Source organism: Notamacropus eugenii, chromosome 4 (assembly GCF_028372415.1).
Source record: "Notamacropus eugenii isolate mMacEug1 chromosome 4, mMacEug1.pri_v2, whole genome shotgun sequence".
Lineage (NCBI taxonomy): Eukaryota > Metazoa > Chordata > Mammalia > Diprotodontia > Macropodidae > Notamacropus > Notamacropus eugenii.
In genome coordinates, this window is record NC_092875.1 from 48,545,325 (window position 1) to 48,559,754 (window position 14,430).

The 14,430-nt window shown below is 39.7% G+C and overlaps 1 protein-coding gene across 2 annotated transcripts in view; it reads left to right on the forward strand.

Annotated features, from left to right (window-relative positions):
• The window catches only part of LOC140499406 (E1A-binding protein p400-like), a 123,361-nt gene that overhangs the window by 7,148 nt on the left and 101,783 nt on the right, over positions 1 to 14,430 (forward strand). The window lies entirely within an intron of this gene.

The window sequence follows — 14,430 nt, forward strand, 5'->3', positions numbered from 1 at the left end:
AGAACTGCCATATCCAAAAACTCTCTCAAGCCAGCGAGCATGCCTCCTCCTTCCCTTTACCACCAAACTTCTCTAAGAAGGAAGTTTGTATCCATGTTTGCACGACCTCACTACCAATTCACCCTTCAGTATTCTGCTTTTTGTCTTTAACTACATTGGAACCTCTCAGAAGGTCTCTGGAACCTGCTAATTGGCAAGTCCATTGGCTTTTTTTTCCAACCTCATTTTCTCTGTAGCATTTGAAGTATTGATCACCTCTCCCATTTTTGAAAGTCTCCTTCTGTTGTTTTTATGAATAGTAATTTGTCCCCGAAATCTTCCATTTAATTCTGAACTTGACATCATGAACATGTTCCTATGCAAATAACAGATTGCATCTGAAATTGAATCTCCACTACATATAGCATTTTTTGTATTTCAAATGTAAATGGTGGTTCCAACATTGCCTTGTTTATTTCTGTCCTGAACTTCCTTCTGCTTCTGTGTATTTTTGATGATTCATTGACATTCTTTTCTTTTTTCTTCCATTGATAAAATATCGCTATTACTATTTCCACTACCCCTTCTAATTCTCCCCACCCCACCCCTCCAGAAAGCCCTCCCTTTGTTACAAATAAATGTAATTATATAGAACAAATCCACACATTGGCTGTTTCTGAAAATGCACATCTCAGACTTTATCTCTTGTCTATCATCTCTCTAGCAAGACATGGGAACCATGACTCATTACTTGTCTTGGGAATGTGATTGGTCTTTGTGTCAGTCATAATTCTTGAGTCTTGACAGATTGTTTTCCCTTCCAATGCTGTACTAAATACATTTTCTCAGTTCTGCTCATTTCACTTTGCATCAGTTAATTCAAGGCTTCCTAGGTTTCTCAGAATCTGTTCTATTAGTCATTCACTTGAGCACAATAATATTCTTTGATATAGTGTTTGTTGTTCAGTTACTCCTTTTTGCCCTTTTCACCCTATTACTGACTCATTCCCAAGTTGGATTTCCCTGGTTATATATAGTTCTCCTCTGCCCTGAGAAGTTGTTTCCAAGGAACTGTAATTTTCCCTCAATTTTTTTTAAAGCTCAAAGCCCCCAGCCAGAGATAGCAAAATACTTGACAGAAACCTCACTGTTAGATTGACTTCTCCCTTTTCTCTGAGGATATTCCTCCTTAAGTTAGTTGACTTCTTATTTTCAATAAGTGTACGCAAAGTGGCAAGGGCCTTGTGGTTATAAAGACAAAGTAAATATTTAAAATCAAAGCAAACAGACTTTCATATTACCTGAAGGAAAGGCTTCTAACTTTTCCTGGAGCCAGAAGGAAGAGAAGCAATTCAAGATTACTGCCTTCCCTGTAGCTGGTCTAGAGGATTGGAGGGTGGAATTCAGCAACACAACTTCTACGTTGTGTGCGCCTCTCCAAGCAGGTTTGATCTCAAATCTGTGACCCGTTTCATTATGCTCTTCCATTCTCCCAACTTCTCAGAGTTCTCAGCATTCCTTTGACCCCCATTAGGAGCTGAATTCCCCTTTGAGGCTCTCTCCTCAAAGGTATGACCTGTGTCATTCTTCATTACATGGCATTATTTCCTTGCTTATTTATTCAAGAGACTTATTAAGACCTCACTGAGGGATCATCTGGTGTGGTCTAGTTATAAGGCCCTTGTTCTGTAATTAGCTCTGTGAAAGACCAACTAACTTTAAGTTGTATTACATCCATGTCCCATAATTTCTTTAGCCATTCTCCATCTGATGGGCATTTACTTTGCTGTGATATAGCGTTCTCTTGGTGTGACTCCAGCTGTTCCTTCCCTGTTTTATTCACTTTGTCTTCTTGTTCCTCGTGCCCCTTAAATGTTGGCTTTTTCTAGGATTCCATTTTTCAGCCCTCTTTTCTATCTATGCATTTTCCTTAAGTAAGCTTAGATATTACGATAACTTTCAATATTGATTCTATAAATGACTTCCAAATCTATATCTCTAGTCCTGGCCTCCCCATTTATGCTTTAGGTCAGCATTTCCAGCTATTTCTTAGTGTCTGTGGTATCACAAGGCTCCTATCCTTCCTGACCCTTATTTATCAGTTGCCAAGTCGTGTTGATACCACTGCCATGATTTCCCTCAGACCCTTCTTTTCTCTATTCACACTATAACTACCCTGCTTCAGGCCCTCTTCACTTCTCCCTTGAACCATTGCAATAGACTCAGGAGTCTCCCTTGTCTCAGATCTCTTCTCTCTCCAAAAACTGCCAAAGTGATGTTCCTAAACATCAACATTCTAGCTCAAGAAACTTCAGTGCCTCTCTGTTGCCTCTAGAATGAAATAGAAACTTTCATTTCTTTGATTCTCCTCTGCCTTTCCAGGCTCCCCTGCTTCATGTACCCCATGGTCCAGCTAAACTGGCTTTCTTGCTTGTTTTCACACAGGCTACTCCACCTCTATCCCTCATGTCTGAAATACTCTCACCTCTGTTTCTCAGCATCCCTTGCTTCCTTTAAAGCTCAACTCAAGCTGAACCAATCAAAGAAGAGATCCAGAATCACCGTGGATGTAGTGCTCCACAACTATAGTCCCCATCTGTCTACTCAGAGGAGAAACGTGTGTCTCATCATCTGTCCTCCAGAACTAATAACATATATTATATAATATATGTAATATATAATACAATAATAACTTGGGTATTGCAAGTGTAGCGAGGCTGTTACCCACATGTAACATGGGTGTCGTTTGTGGCTTGGAGGGAGGTGGTAATAGATGACTCTAGTCTTTTCTCCTCCCACTGTCTTCCAAGGGAGACTTTAATTTCTCCCTTGAGGGGAAGTGGGAGAAGGAGTCAGAAGCTGACTCTTCTCTCCTCACAGAGAGAAGGCCCTGAACGAAAATGATATCTCTCTACTCCTTTAAATGCTGTTAGTTGAGGAGATGTGGTCTTCGGGTTCAAGTTAAACTTCTGATCACAGCTCTTTAATGGGGAGCAGAGGACTTCAAGCTTTATATTAAAGGTTTCACTGCTTTCCCATCAAATGCCAGTTCCATAATGAACACACATAGCAAATAGCAAGAAAGCTCATTTTTCTAAGTGGATAAGCAAAACAGAAATCACAGAATATGAAACTGAGAATACTTACCAGATAACATGTTTTGAAAGAGCTCTTGGCATTGAAGTAACATCTCAGCCAAGAGAGAAGACCCCAGATCTCATCCAATGGGAAGTTCCCTGAACTCTAGTGTAGCAAGCTGGGAGTGGGGGATATGATTGAAGTTCAACATGTAGGCCTCTTCCCAGAGTCTTTTTTTTCCCTTAGTAACCTCAAGTGGGGTTGGTCTTGCTCATCTCACTTAAAACTGGAAGACAGAAGAGTCCCAAAGGGATTGAAGAGACTAGATCTTTCTTCTCTGTTGAAATCTGCTCCATATCAACCTCCACTAATGAGGAGAGAGTCCCATTCTAATGGACTTTGGGTTCCACCTCTGAGATTTCATTGTCTGAGTTCAGATGCTTTATACTATTTTTTACCATTTATTTGTGATCCCTGTGTATATTCTTCTGGCTCCATGGGACCCTTTCATAGGGCCATAGATTTAGATCTGGAAGAAATGTAAGTGATCAAAATCTAACCTAGTCTCCTTATTTTAAGAAAAGGATAAGTGAACAGCCTCTCTCATTTCCCTCTGTTCAGTTAGTCAGCAGAACTTCTCTCCTCTCCATAGAGTCCCTCATATCCCTTCTCTTCTCTTTGCTCTCTAGTGCAAGGCTCTCATCATCCCTACCTCAAACAATTGGAAGAGCCTCCTACTTAATGTGTTTCTTTGCCTCTAAGCTCTTGCTTCTCCACAAACCATCCTTTGCACTTCTAATAGAATCTTCCTAAGGATTAGGTTTGACCATGTACTTCTCTGTTAAAAAAACAAAAAACTCCATTTACTATTTATTTCCCATAGAACAAAATGTAAATTTCTCAGACTGGCATATCTAATGCCCTCTGACATTCTGGTTCTGATGTACCTTTCCAGCCTGATTCCTTATTAATCTCACACATTTTATAATGCAGCTACACTAAACTGAATGCTATTCCTTGAACTTCTTATGCCATCTTATACGCCTGCCCGTTTAGACTGGTCATCTCCCTATTCTCATAATGTGCTCCTTCTTTGACTATACGTTTCAAAATCCTTCTCTTTTTGTGAGCTCAGCTCAGATACTACCTCTTTCATTAAATTTAACCTGTCCCACTAAAAGTGTTTTCTTTGTCTGCTTCCCTCTTTTGCAAATATTTCTCACTACCTTGTAAGTATACTTATCTAACTATGTCTTATCCCCACCCCCCAATAGAATATAAATTCCTCGAAGGTATTGGGACTGGGTTATTTTTTAGCCTTTGTCTCCCTAGTTCTTGCCCACAATAGATACTTAATAGATATTTGTTGGATTTATGTGACTTGCAGATGCAGAACTGTACAGGTAGCAGATGAAGCCAACGTTTGAACCCAAGTCGTATTTCCATTACCCCACAACTACATCTGATATCTCCACATCACAATGTGACCTATTCGCCTTTTTATCTTACTGTCTAGTAATTAGTTCTTGTGTGTAGGGACAAGGACCTCATTTCAGATATTCTGGACAGCTCTGCGACCACACTGCGAAGGACATGGATAAGCTGGAGAGTGGAGGGGGGCAACTAGAATGGGAACATCCATGTCCTTGAGTCCATGTCATGAGGATTGATTGAAGGAACTGGGGATGTTTTGTCTGGATAAGAGACAACTCAGAGGGACATGATAGCTGTGCTCAAGTATTTGAAGGGCTGCTGTGTTTGGATAGAAGTTCTAAAGAGGCAAATTTAAGCTAGATATTATGGAAAACTTCTTACCTGTCCCAGAGTGGAATGGCTTGCCTTGAAATATGGTTGGCTTCCCTTTCATGGAGGTCTCCACGTAGAGACCACAGAGGAGCACTGTCAGGAATATGGGTTTGTGTAAAGGTGGGACTAGATGGCCACAGATGTTTCAACTTTCAGATTCTGGGGTTCCTACACCAAAGCCTTTCCCGATGCCCTTGCCAGCCATAAGTAATTGGTGTGTGTTTTATACAACTTTTTTTAAATTGAGAGGTGGTGCAGCATTGTAGATTTAGAGCTGCCCTCCAAGCCAACAGTTTGAATTATACTTCTGATACATCCTGGCTCTGGGACCCTGAGCCAGTCACTTGCCATCTCAGTGCTCTAGGCAGCATTCTTAGACTACAAATTACATGTGGAACTCTCAGTTACTAATAGGCTCATGGCCATGAGACAGTTTTTTTTTTTTTAAATGACCCACGTTCTTCATGGTTCTGCCCTTTGAAGTATAGGGATGAAATGGCTCATGATGATGCCCCCAGTTAGAGAGCAAGAACTCTCCTTCCACAATGACCTCCAGCCTTGTGCTGGAAAAGGCCACAGTCCTCTCTGGGACTCCTGGAACTGCCCCAGATCCCAGGCCTGAAACGCAGGGACACCAGGAAATGCAAGGATAGAGTTAGCCACAGGTGTTTATGAGAAGTGGGATTGGAGTTACTGAATGCCGTCTTTAACAATAAAAATAAAAGGACAATTAGAAATAAGTGCCAGGTATACACAGCTTAAGTAAAGCAGAAGTGGAATAAGGATGTCTGTTTTCCTCTCAGTACTCCACCTACCTGATGAACTCTTACAATAAAGAAGGAAGAAAGAAAGAAAGAAAGGAAAAAAAGAAAAAGACGCAATACACACCATCATTTATCTCTCTCATAGTCTCCTGTGGAGGCTTGGCTTTGGAGAAAGGGACTGAAGATGTTGCTGCCTCCACACACTCACACTGCTGTTTTGTGTATTTGTGGTTAGCGGCCAGCACCTCCTTTTATCTCCTTGTCCTCTCATTTCTCTTTCCCCAAAGAGACCACTGCACTGGGCAAAACTCGTGCCTTCAGTTGTGATCTTGTGCTAGCCTCCTCTTTTCTCAAGCAAGGAAGACAATCCCTTTGACCTCAGGGTTTGAAATTTTGAAGTCCCTTGCAAACTCAGATGTGACAAGGTCGACACCTGTACCTTGCCCCAATTACTTACTAGTCTATAACAGAATAAAGGCTATCGACCAGCATCTAAGGAAGTTATGAGACTGAAGCACTCCATGGGACACATGTAGCACAATATGGAGCATTACTTGGCAAGTTGCTTTAGTGACTACATGTAGTCTATGTCATACGCACAGTTCACAGAGTCTGGTACATATCCACAAATAAAAATTAAAAGGCATAGAAATCAGAACAATGGTAGACCTACTCAACAACAGGAGAGGCCAAATGGCAAAACTGAGCAAGGTTACAGACTAATGGGATTACAAGACAGGCACAATGTCACTATGAAGAAAGAAGACAACTTGAAATAATAACCAGAAGTATATTTGAATAATCCACATCTCTATGCAGATAGGTAATTACGTTCAAGGTCAGCATTAACTGGATCATCTGCATACATAGATGATCACATCCTTCGTTTCACCTGGGTCATTATCAGTTAGTCTGGTCAGTGAGTGTTCTAACCCTCCTGTGACCTATCTGTACTTAGACTTGTACCAGAGGATGGTAAGGGCTGATCATAATCTTCATCATAACTATAGTCTTATCCATCTAAATCTGACGTTATAGGGAGCTCAGGTTGGCTAGTAGTGTTAACTGTGTTCTGAGGGAATTGTCTGGCCCCAAGGAGGCTAGAGCCCCAACCTGACCATCCAGGAGTCAGGCAATAAACATTTATTAAGTGCCTACTATGTGCCAGGCACTGTACTAAGTGCTGGAGATAAAAAAGGAAGGCAAAAACAATCCTTATCCTCACAATCTAAGCCAGCACGTGAAAGAAGAGAGAGAAAGCATTTTCTCCATGCTGGGAAAGTCTAGAGGACTGCAGCCAGATGGGAAATGAAGAAATAGCTAACCTCGGCTCATAAATGGAGGCTGTGGGAGGAGAGGTCTCCACCTTCCAATCAGAGGAAGGGAGGAAGGAATCCCAGGGAAGGAGTGTACTGACCTGTGAGTTCTGGGACTGATGTCATCTTGCAGAAAGAAGAGGTCCCTGGGGCATGATGGAGAAACCAAGTGGGAAATGAAGAGGGCTGCTGACTCACCAGCTGGCAATAAGTGATTATGATAAATGATCTTGACTGGGCCCCCACTAGTCTCAGGGACTGTTTGGTCAACACACAAGTTGCCTAGCCTCTCCACAGCTAGGTATGGAGCTGCTTTCCATTGGTCTGCTAACTTGTATGACAAGACTTCTTAACAGGACTCTGTCACCTTGTGAAAAGGCCTGACGATGAATAGAAATATTGTATCACTGTTTATTTCTTTTATTATTTTCACAGGATGAACACGTAACTGTGGTAAGCTTTATCTGTGCACATCCTGCACCCCCCTCATGTATTCTTTTTATTTCTCAACAGATATTTTGGTCATGAATGTTTGTATTCCCCCTTCCCCCCACCCCATCAAGTAGAAGTCAATTGATAAGCATGACTCTCGCCTAAATATAAACAAGTGGGTATAAAGCCACTGGTATTATACCAAGTAGAGTTGTACACATGCATAAAGAAAGCCACTGAGATTTTTATTCTGATTTCAATATTCCTAACATGTTCATCAGAGAACTGCTGAAATGTTCAGCTTATGGGTCCTCTTGAGAGTTGTTTCCTCAAGATTTGACCTAGCCAGAGCTAACATCCCTTTGAGCATTTTGCTTTCCTATTCTCTACTTGGTTCTGACTGGGTCCTGGTAGGAAGCCCATTCACTGAGAAATACCTCTCCCTTGGTACTTTAGCAGCTATGGCAGCTTTCTGGTTCCTGTTTGTATATGCTTGAGCACACCTAGTGAAGTGGTCTGTTATCACTAATATACAATTTATCTTCTTGATAGCTCCTTCCAGAAACAGGAAATAAATGGAGACAAGTTCCCAAGATTTGCTAGTATTTATGTTCTCTGAGTAATCAGTATGAGTTGGTAGTACTTTTCTTTGCACACAATAGACACAAGCCTCAAACTCCTTTATGATATTTGTTGCCATCTTGGGCCAGTAAAGTATGTTTCTCGCTAACTTGAGACTCCTTTCTTGACCTGTGTGGCCAAGATCATAATGTAGAGCTTTTGTTACAGACTTATTTGCCTTGGGCAGTACCAGCTGCTTCTTGGTATCACATATGATCTGTTAGAGTCCATGGTGGACCTCCATTGCCCAGTTCCAGCTCCTGTAATTTCTCAGTGCTGAGGTGCTTTTGGAAGCCAAACACTTCTCTTTTTAGCTAATGTGACTTTCTGCAACTCTTTGTCATCCAATCTGCTCTCCTCACTGTCAACCACAGACATCTGGAGTTAAGAAGGTTGGTCAATGAAGTGAGTTCCATTTGTCGTTCCCGTATTGTTTGGTGGAAGTCCCAAACTTTCAGCTGTACCACCACCTGCTTCAGTGCAGTTCTTTGGTTGTTACATTGAACTTCTGCTGCTTCTTTAGGTGTTGCCACAGCTTTGATGTCCTGTGGTCTTCAGGACAGTGCATCGACCTTCACATCAGTTTTTCATGGTCAGCAATGAATGCTAAATTCATAGGTAGCTAGCTAGTGCTGCCACCCATCTCTGGAAAATGGCGTTGAATTTAGCACTAGTCAGTGTGTCAGTGGATTATTGTCAGTCCATACTTGGAACTTTGCTCCATATACATACTCTTTAAATGCCTGTCTGATAGCCCACTTCAAAGCTGGAACTTCAGCTTGTGGATGGGGTTGGAGGTCTCACTGCCATTTTAACCTGACTGAACGAATGCAGCTAATTTTATGTGAGCATCTTTGTTTCTGCAGCACTAGCCTTCTAAGCTGGCATCTGTGTGCAAGACAGGAGACTTGTTTGGGTCAGCATAGGCCAGCGCTGGCTTATGTGTCCAGCTTGAAAAGGTTCTTCATGTCTGTGGGTCTAGAGGTTCCCAGAGGGGACAACTTTGTGTTTCTTGCCTTTCTGCTCCTATGCCTTTTCAATCCCATATGCATGAGTGAGGTCAGTCTGTGGCTTAGTAAGAGCAGTACAGTTTTTTAAATAAATCTTTAATAGTAATTACCAAATCAAAGAAAATCTCTCAGGTCTCAAAGGATTTGGGCCGTGTCCAAGTCAGGAGCACTTCTGTCTTTTCTGGGTCAGTGCTCATACTGTGTTGTGCTATCATGTCACCCATATACTTGACAGAGGCTCTAAAAACCTGCCTCTTGTCAACTGAAAGCTTTTTTCCTCTTGCTTATTCAACAGTTTCATCTTTCTTCATATCCTTCCAGGGTCTTTCTAAAGATAATGATGCTATCAATACCCACACTTAAAGGTAGTTCATGTCACCAACTTCTTTATCATTCTTTTGGAAGGTGATAAAACGTCACAGATGCCTTGAGGCATACGTTTGAGTTGGTAAAATTCAGCTGGACAGATGATAGCAATCTTTTCTTTATCTTTCTCTTAGGAATCTGATAATAGCGACGGGTCTAATACAGCCAGAAAACCAATGGCTGATGATCCAGGACACCTTGAACCATTGACATGGTATCCATTTTGGTTCTCTTATTCCAGGTCTGGGTAACACATGATCCTCTAAGTCCTCAAGTGCCGCCCTTTGACTGAATCCAAACTTCACGGAACAAATCCTTTTGAATAAAAGGCCACATGTGACCTCAAGCCCACAGGCTTCCCACCCTTGACTTATTCAGAATCTGGTAGTTTAGACATATACATATTTCCATTCTTCTGTAGTACCATGGGCTATGTATTGGGCCCTTTATATTGCCATGATATGATTTCACTAGCAGGTTTTTGACATTTTTTCTGAGGTCATTCATCACAGATAAAAGAATGTTTCTAGATCTTTCCTGGAATGGTTGCGAGTCAGTGCCCTTGGTGTTGTGGGTTGCTCCCCCTGCATATCTTACATCCTACTCTTGCAGGGAGAACATACCCATCCTCTTGCTGAGCTGTCATGCCTCAGGCATGCCTTTTTCTTTGTTATTGTCAGATATCTTAGGGTCTACTTCTGTAGTTGAGGATCCAGGAGAGCTTTTCTCATAATCACTGTCACCACTTCTGCACAGGCTTCATGGCTCTGCCTTCCAGGAGTAGTTCGTATTTCTCCAAGCATTTAGATCTGTCTTGCTTTTTGTGCAGTGTTTTGTAATTGTGTTCATGTGGCTCCTGTGTGTCTGGGCAGACAGACTCCCAAATATTTTATATTGCCTGTAGTTACTTTAAATGGAATTTCTTTTTCAATCTCTTTTTTGCTGGATTTTGTTGGTAATATGTAGAAATGCTGATAATTTTGTGTGTTTTATGTCCTGTCACTTTGCTAAAGTTGTTAATTGTTTCAATTAGTTTTTTCATTAACTCTCTAGGGTTCTATAGAAACCATCATGTTATCTGCAAAAAAGTGGTAGTTTTGTTTCCTCTTTGCCTGTGTTTTTTCCTTCAATTTCCTTGTCTGATTGCTATAGCATTTAAATACAATATTGAATAGTAATGGTGGTAATAGACGTCATTTCTTTACCCCTGATCTTTTTAGAAGGACTTCTAGCTTATCCCCATTACAGATAATGTTTGCTTTTAGATAGATATTACTTATCATTTTAAGGAAAGCTCCATTTATTCCTGTGTTTTCTGGTGCTTTTGTTTTTTAAAATAGGAATGGATATTACATTTTGTTGAAAGGTTTTGCGGCATCTATTGAAATAATCAAGTGATATTTTATTGTTCTTATGATTGATATGGTCCGTTATACTTACAGTTTTCCTACTGTTGTAACAGCTCTACATTCCTGGTGTAAATCCAGCCTGTTCATTGTGCATGATCTTGGAGTTACATTACTGTAATATCTTTACTAGTATTTTATTTAAATTTACTCCATCAATATTCACCAGGAAAATTAGTCTCTGGTTTTCTTTCTTTGTTTTGATGTTCTCTAGTTTGAATGTCAAGAACATATTTGTGTAATAGAAGAAATTTGGGTGGAATTCCTGCTTCACCTATTTTTTCAGTTTATACAGTATTAGAATTAATTATTCCTAAATATTTGATATTTAAATATAAAGTCATCTGATCCTGTTTTTTTTCCTCAGGGAGCACTTTTATGATTTGTTAAATTTCTTTTTCTAAGATAGGGTAGTTTAAGTATTCTATTTTATATTCTGTTAATCAGCTGAATTTATATTTTTATAAATATTCATCCATTTTATTTAGATGGTTAGTTCTGTTGATATCCACTTTGGCAAAATAGTTCTTAATAACTGCTTTTATTTCATCATCATTGGTTGCGAATTCACTTTTCATTTTTGATATTGGTAATTTGGTTTTCTTTATTTTTTAAAGACAAAATAGCCAATGACTTATTTACTTTATTGTTTTTTTAAACCAGCTCCTGGTTTTATTGATTAGTTCAGTGTTTCATTTTTTAATGACAAATTTTTATGAATCTCTCCTTTGATCGTCTCTATTTCTATTTTGGTGTTTAATTGGGATTTTTAATTTGTTCTTTTTCTAGTTTTTTAGGTACATATGCAATTTGTTAATCTCTTTCTCCCTTTTGTTGATTTTAGCATTCAGATATATACATTTTCCCCAGAGTACTGCTTTGGCTTCATTTCACAAATTTTAGCTTGTTGTCTTGTTATTATCTTTAATAACAAATTACTGATTGTCTCAGTGATTTATTCTTTGACTCACTCGTTTTTTACGATTAAGTTATTTAGTTTTCAATTTTTAATCTGTGCTTCAAAGACCCTTTATTGGACACCATTTTTGTTGCATTATGATCAGAAAAAGGCACATTTAATATTTCTGCTTTTCTGCATTTGTTGGTGAGGTTTTTAATGCCCGAATACATGGTTAATTTTTGTAAAGGTGACATGCCCAGCTAAGAAATAGGTATGCTTTTCTGTAACCCAGCTGTCTGTATGTTTAATTTTCCCATCTTTGAACCAGTTCAGAGGAGCATAAGGTTCAAGTATTGCTTGTTCACCACCATCCCTTATTCTCCCCCTCATTGCATACTTTCTTCCCTGCATATTCCATTTATGTGAAATCATTTTCTCTAGTCTTCCTTTCTATTCTCCCCTCTCCCAGTGCATCTATTTTCACCCATCCATTATTCTTTTGGGATCATCCCAACATAGGAGAATCATACCTGCACCATCTATCTAAGAAGACTCTCTAATGAGTAGCTCTAGTGATGATAAAGTTCTGAGAGGTTATGTGTGTCATCTTCCCATATTGGAATGTAAACACTTTAATCTTGTTTAGTCCTTATGATTTCTTATTCATGTTTCAATTTTTCATGTGTGTGTGTTTCTCTTGAGTCTTGTGTTTGAATTTAAAATTTGCTATTCAGCTGTGTTCTTTTTGTTAGGAATCCTTGAAAATTCTCTGTTTCATTAAATATCCATTTGCCACCCCAGCCCGTAGGATTGTACTCAGTTTTGCTAGGTAGGCTATTCTTGGTTGTAGTCCTCGCTCCCTTGCTAGCTATAATATCATATTCTATGTCCTCCGTTCCTTTGTCATGATAGCTGCTACATCTCGTATGATCCTGACTATGACTCCATGATATTTTAATTATTTTTTTTCTGGCTACTTGAAATACTTGCTCCTTGATGTGGAAGTTTTGGCTCATATGGTCCTGGGAGTTTTCATTTGGGTTTTCTTTCAGGAGGTGACTAGTAGATTATTTCAATTTCTATCATGCTTTCTGGTTATAAGATATCTGTACAGTTTTCTTTATGATATCTTAAAATATGATGTCTTGGCTCTTTTTTTGTTCCTGACTTTCAGGTAGTACAATGATTTTTTATTTTTTGCTTTTAGAGGCAGTCAGGGTTAAGTGACTTTCCTAGGGTCACATAGCTAATAAGTGTCTAAAGCTGGAGTTGAGCTCATGTAACTCCTGACTTCAGGGCCAGTGCTCTGTCCACTGTACCATCTAGCTGTCCCTTAGTCCGGTGATTTTTAAATTATCCTTCCTTGATCTATTTTCCTAGTCAGTTTTTTTTCCTATGAGATATTTCATATTTTCTTCTACTTTTTTAGTCTTTTGACTTGTATTGTTTTTTGATGTCTCTTGTAGTCATTAACTTCCATTTGGCCATTTCTAATTTTTAAGGAGTTAGTTTCATTAGTATTTTTTGTACCTCTGTTATCAAGCTGTTAATTTTCTTTTCATAGTTTTCTTGCGTTTCTCTCATTTCTTTTACCAATTTATTCTCTACCACTCATTTTATTTTTAAGATAATTTTTTTACTCTTTTTAAAAATCTTTTTTTTTTTTTTTAACACTTCTAGGAATTCTTGTTGGGCTTGTATTTAATTTGCATTTTTCTTTGAGACTTTGTTTTTAGATGTTTCCAAGTCATTGTATTCTTCTGTGTTTGTGTTGAGTTTACTTGTTAGCACAGTAGCTTTCTGTGGTCAGGTTCTCTTTCTTTTTTTTTTGTTTTTTTTTGTCTGCTTATTTTTTCCATCCTATTTTGTGATTTTGGATTTTATGTGAGTGCTGGGCTCTACTCATTTCTGGTGGCAGGGGTGAAGAGTGTCTCTGGCCTGAACTTCCGTCTTTCATGACTTTCTGCAATTTTCACAGTTCAGACTGGGGAAGTGTTAAGTTTTTGATGCTTTCAAAATGATATGATCTCAGGAGAGGTCTGTTTACTGCCTTCTTAGTCTGAGCTCTACAAATTTCTGATCCAGGTTTGGATCTGTTGGCTTGTGTGTAGTTCAGTTTCCATAGACTGTTGCTGGACTCAGTCGTTGTTAGCTCACTAGAAAGTTCTACAGATTCAGAGTCACTGAACTGCTGGTTCCCCCTTTTGGGGAAACCAGTTGGTTTTTGTCTCCTGCTCTGTTTTATTCTGTTGCAGGCATATGTGTAGACCTGAGGGTTTAGAATTGGGGCCCTATTCCATTCTCGGGTTCAGAACTAGGGCTCTGATTCCTTGTGACCTCTCAACTCCCGAAACTGTAACCCAGCATAGGGTAGTGAGTAAGAGCTATCTTGTGGCACCTGTTCCTGCTCCAGTAGTCTAGTACAGGGGTTCCCTGGGATTTCTTTCAGCCCTCATATTCATGCCCTTGCTATCCCTGGGTTCTAGGGCTGCTCCCCGTTGGTGTGGTTGCTGTCACAGCGCTGTACTACTTTCCTGCTGTCACACTACTGCTGTGCTATGCTGTGCTCTCAGCCAGCTTTCCACCTGAGTGTCTGCAGACGTTTCAGTCTGACTTCCTAAACTGCTTTGAATTGGAAAAATGACTCACTGTGACTTTTTCTTGGCTTTCCCAATCAGAATTCAGTTTGATGTGCTTTCTAGGTCATTGTGCAGGAGGCTGTAGAGGAGCTAAGGCAAAAATGCTACCTCT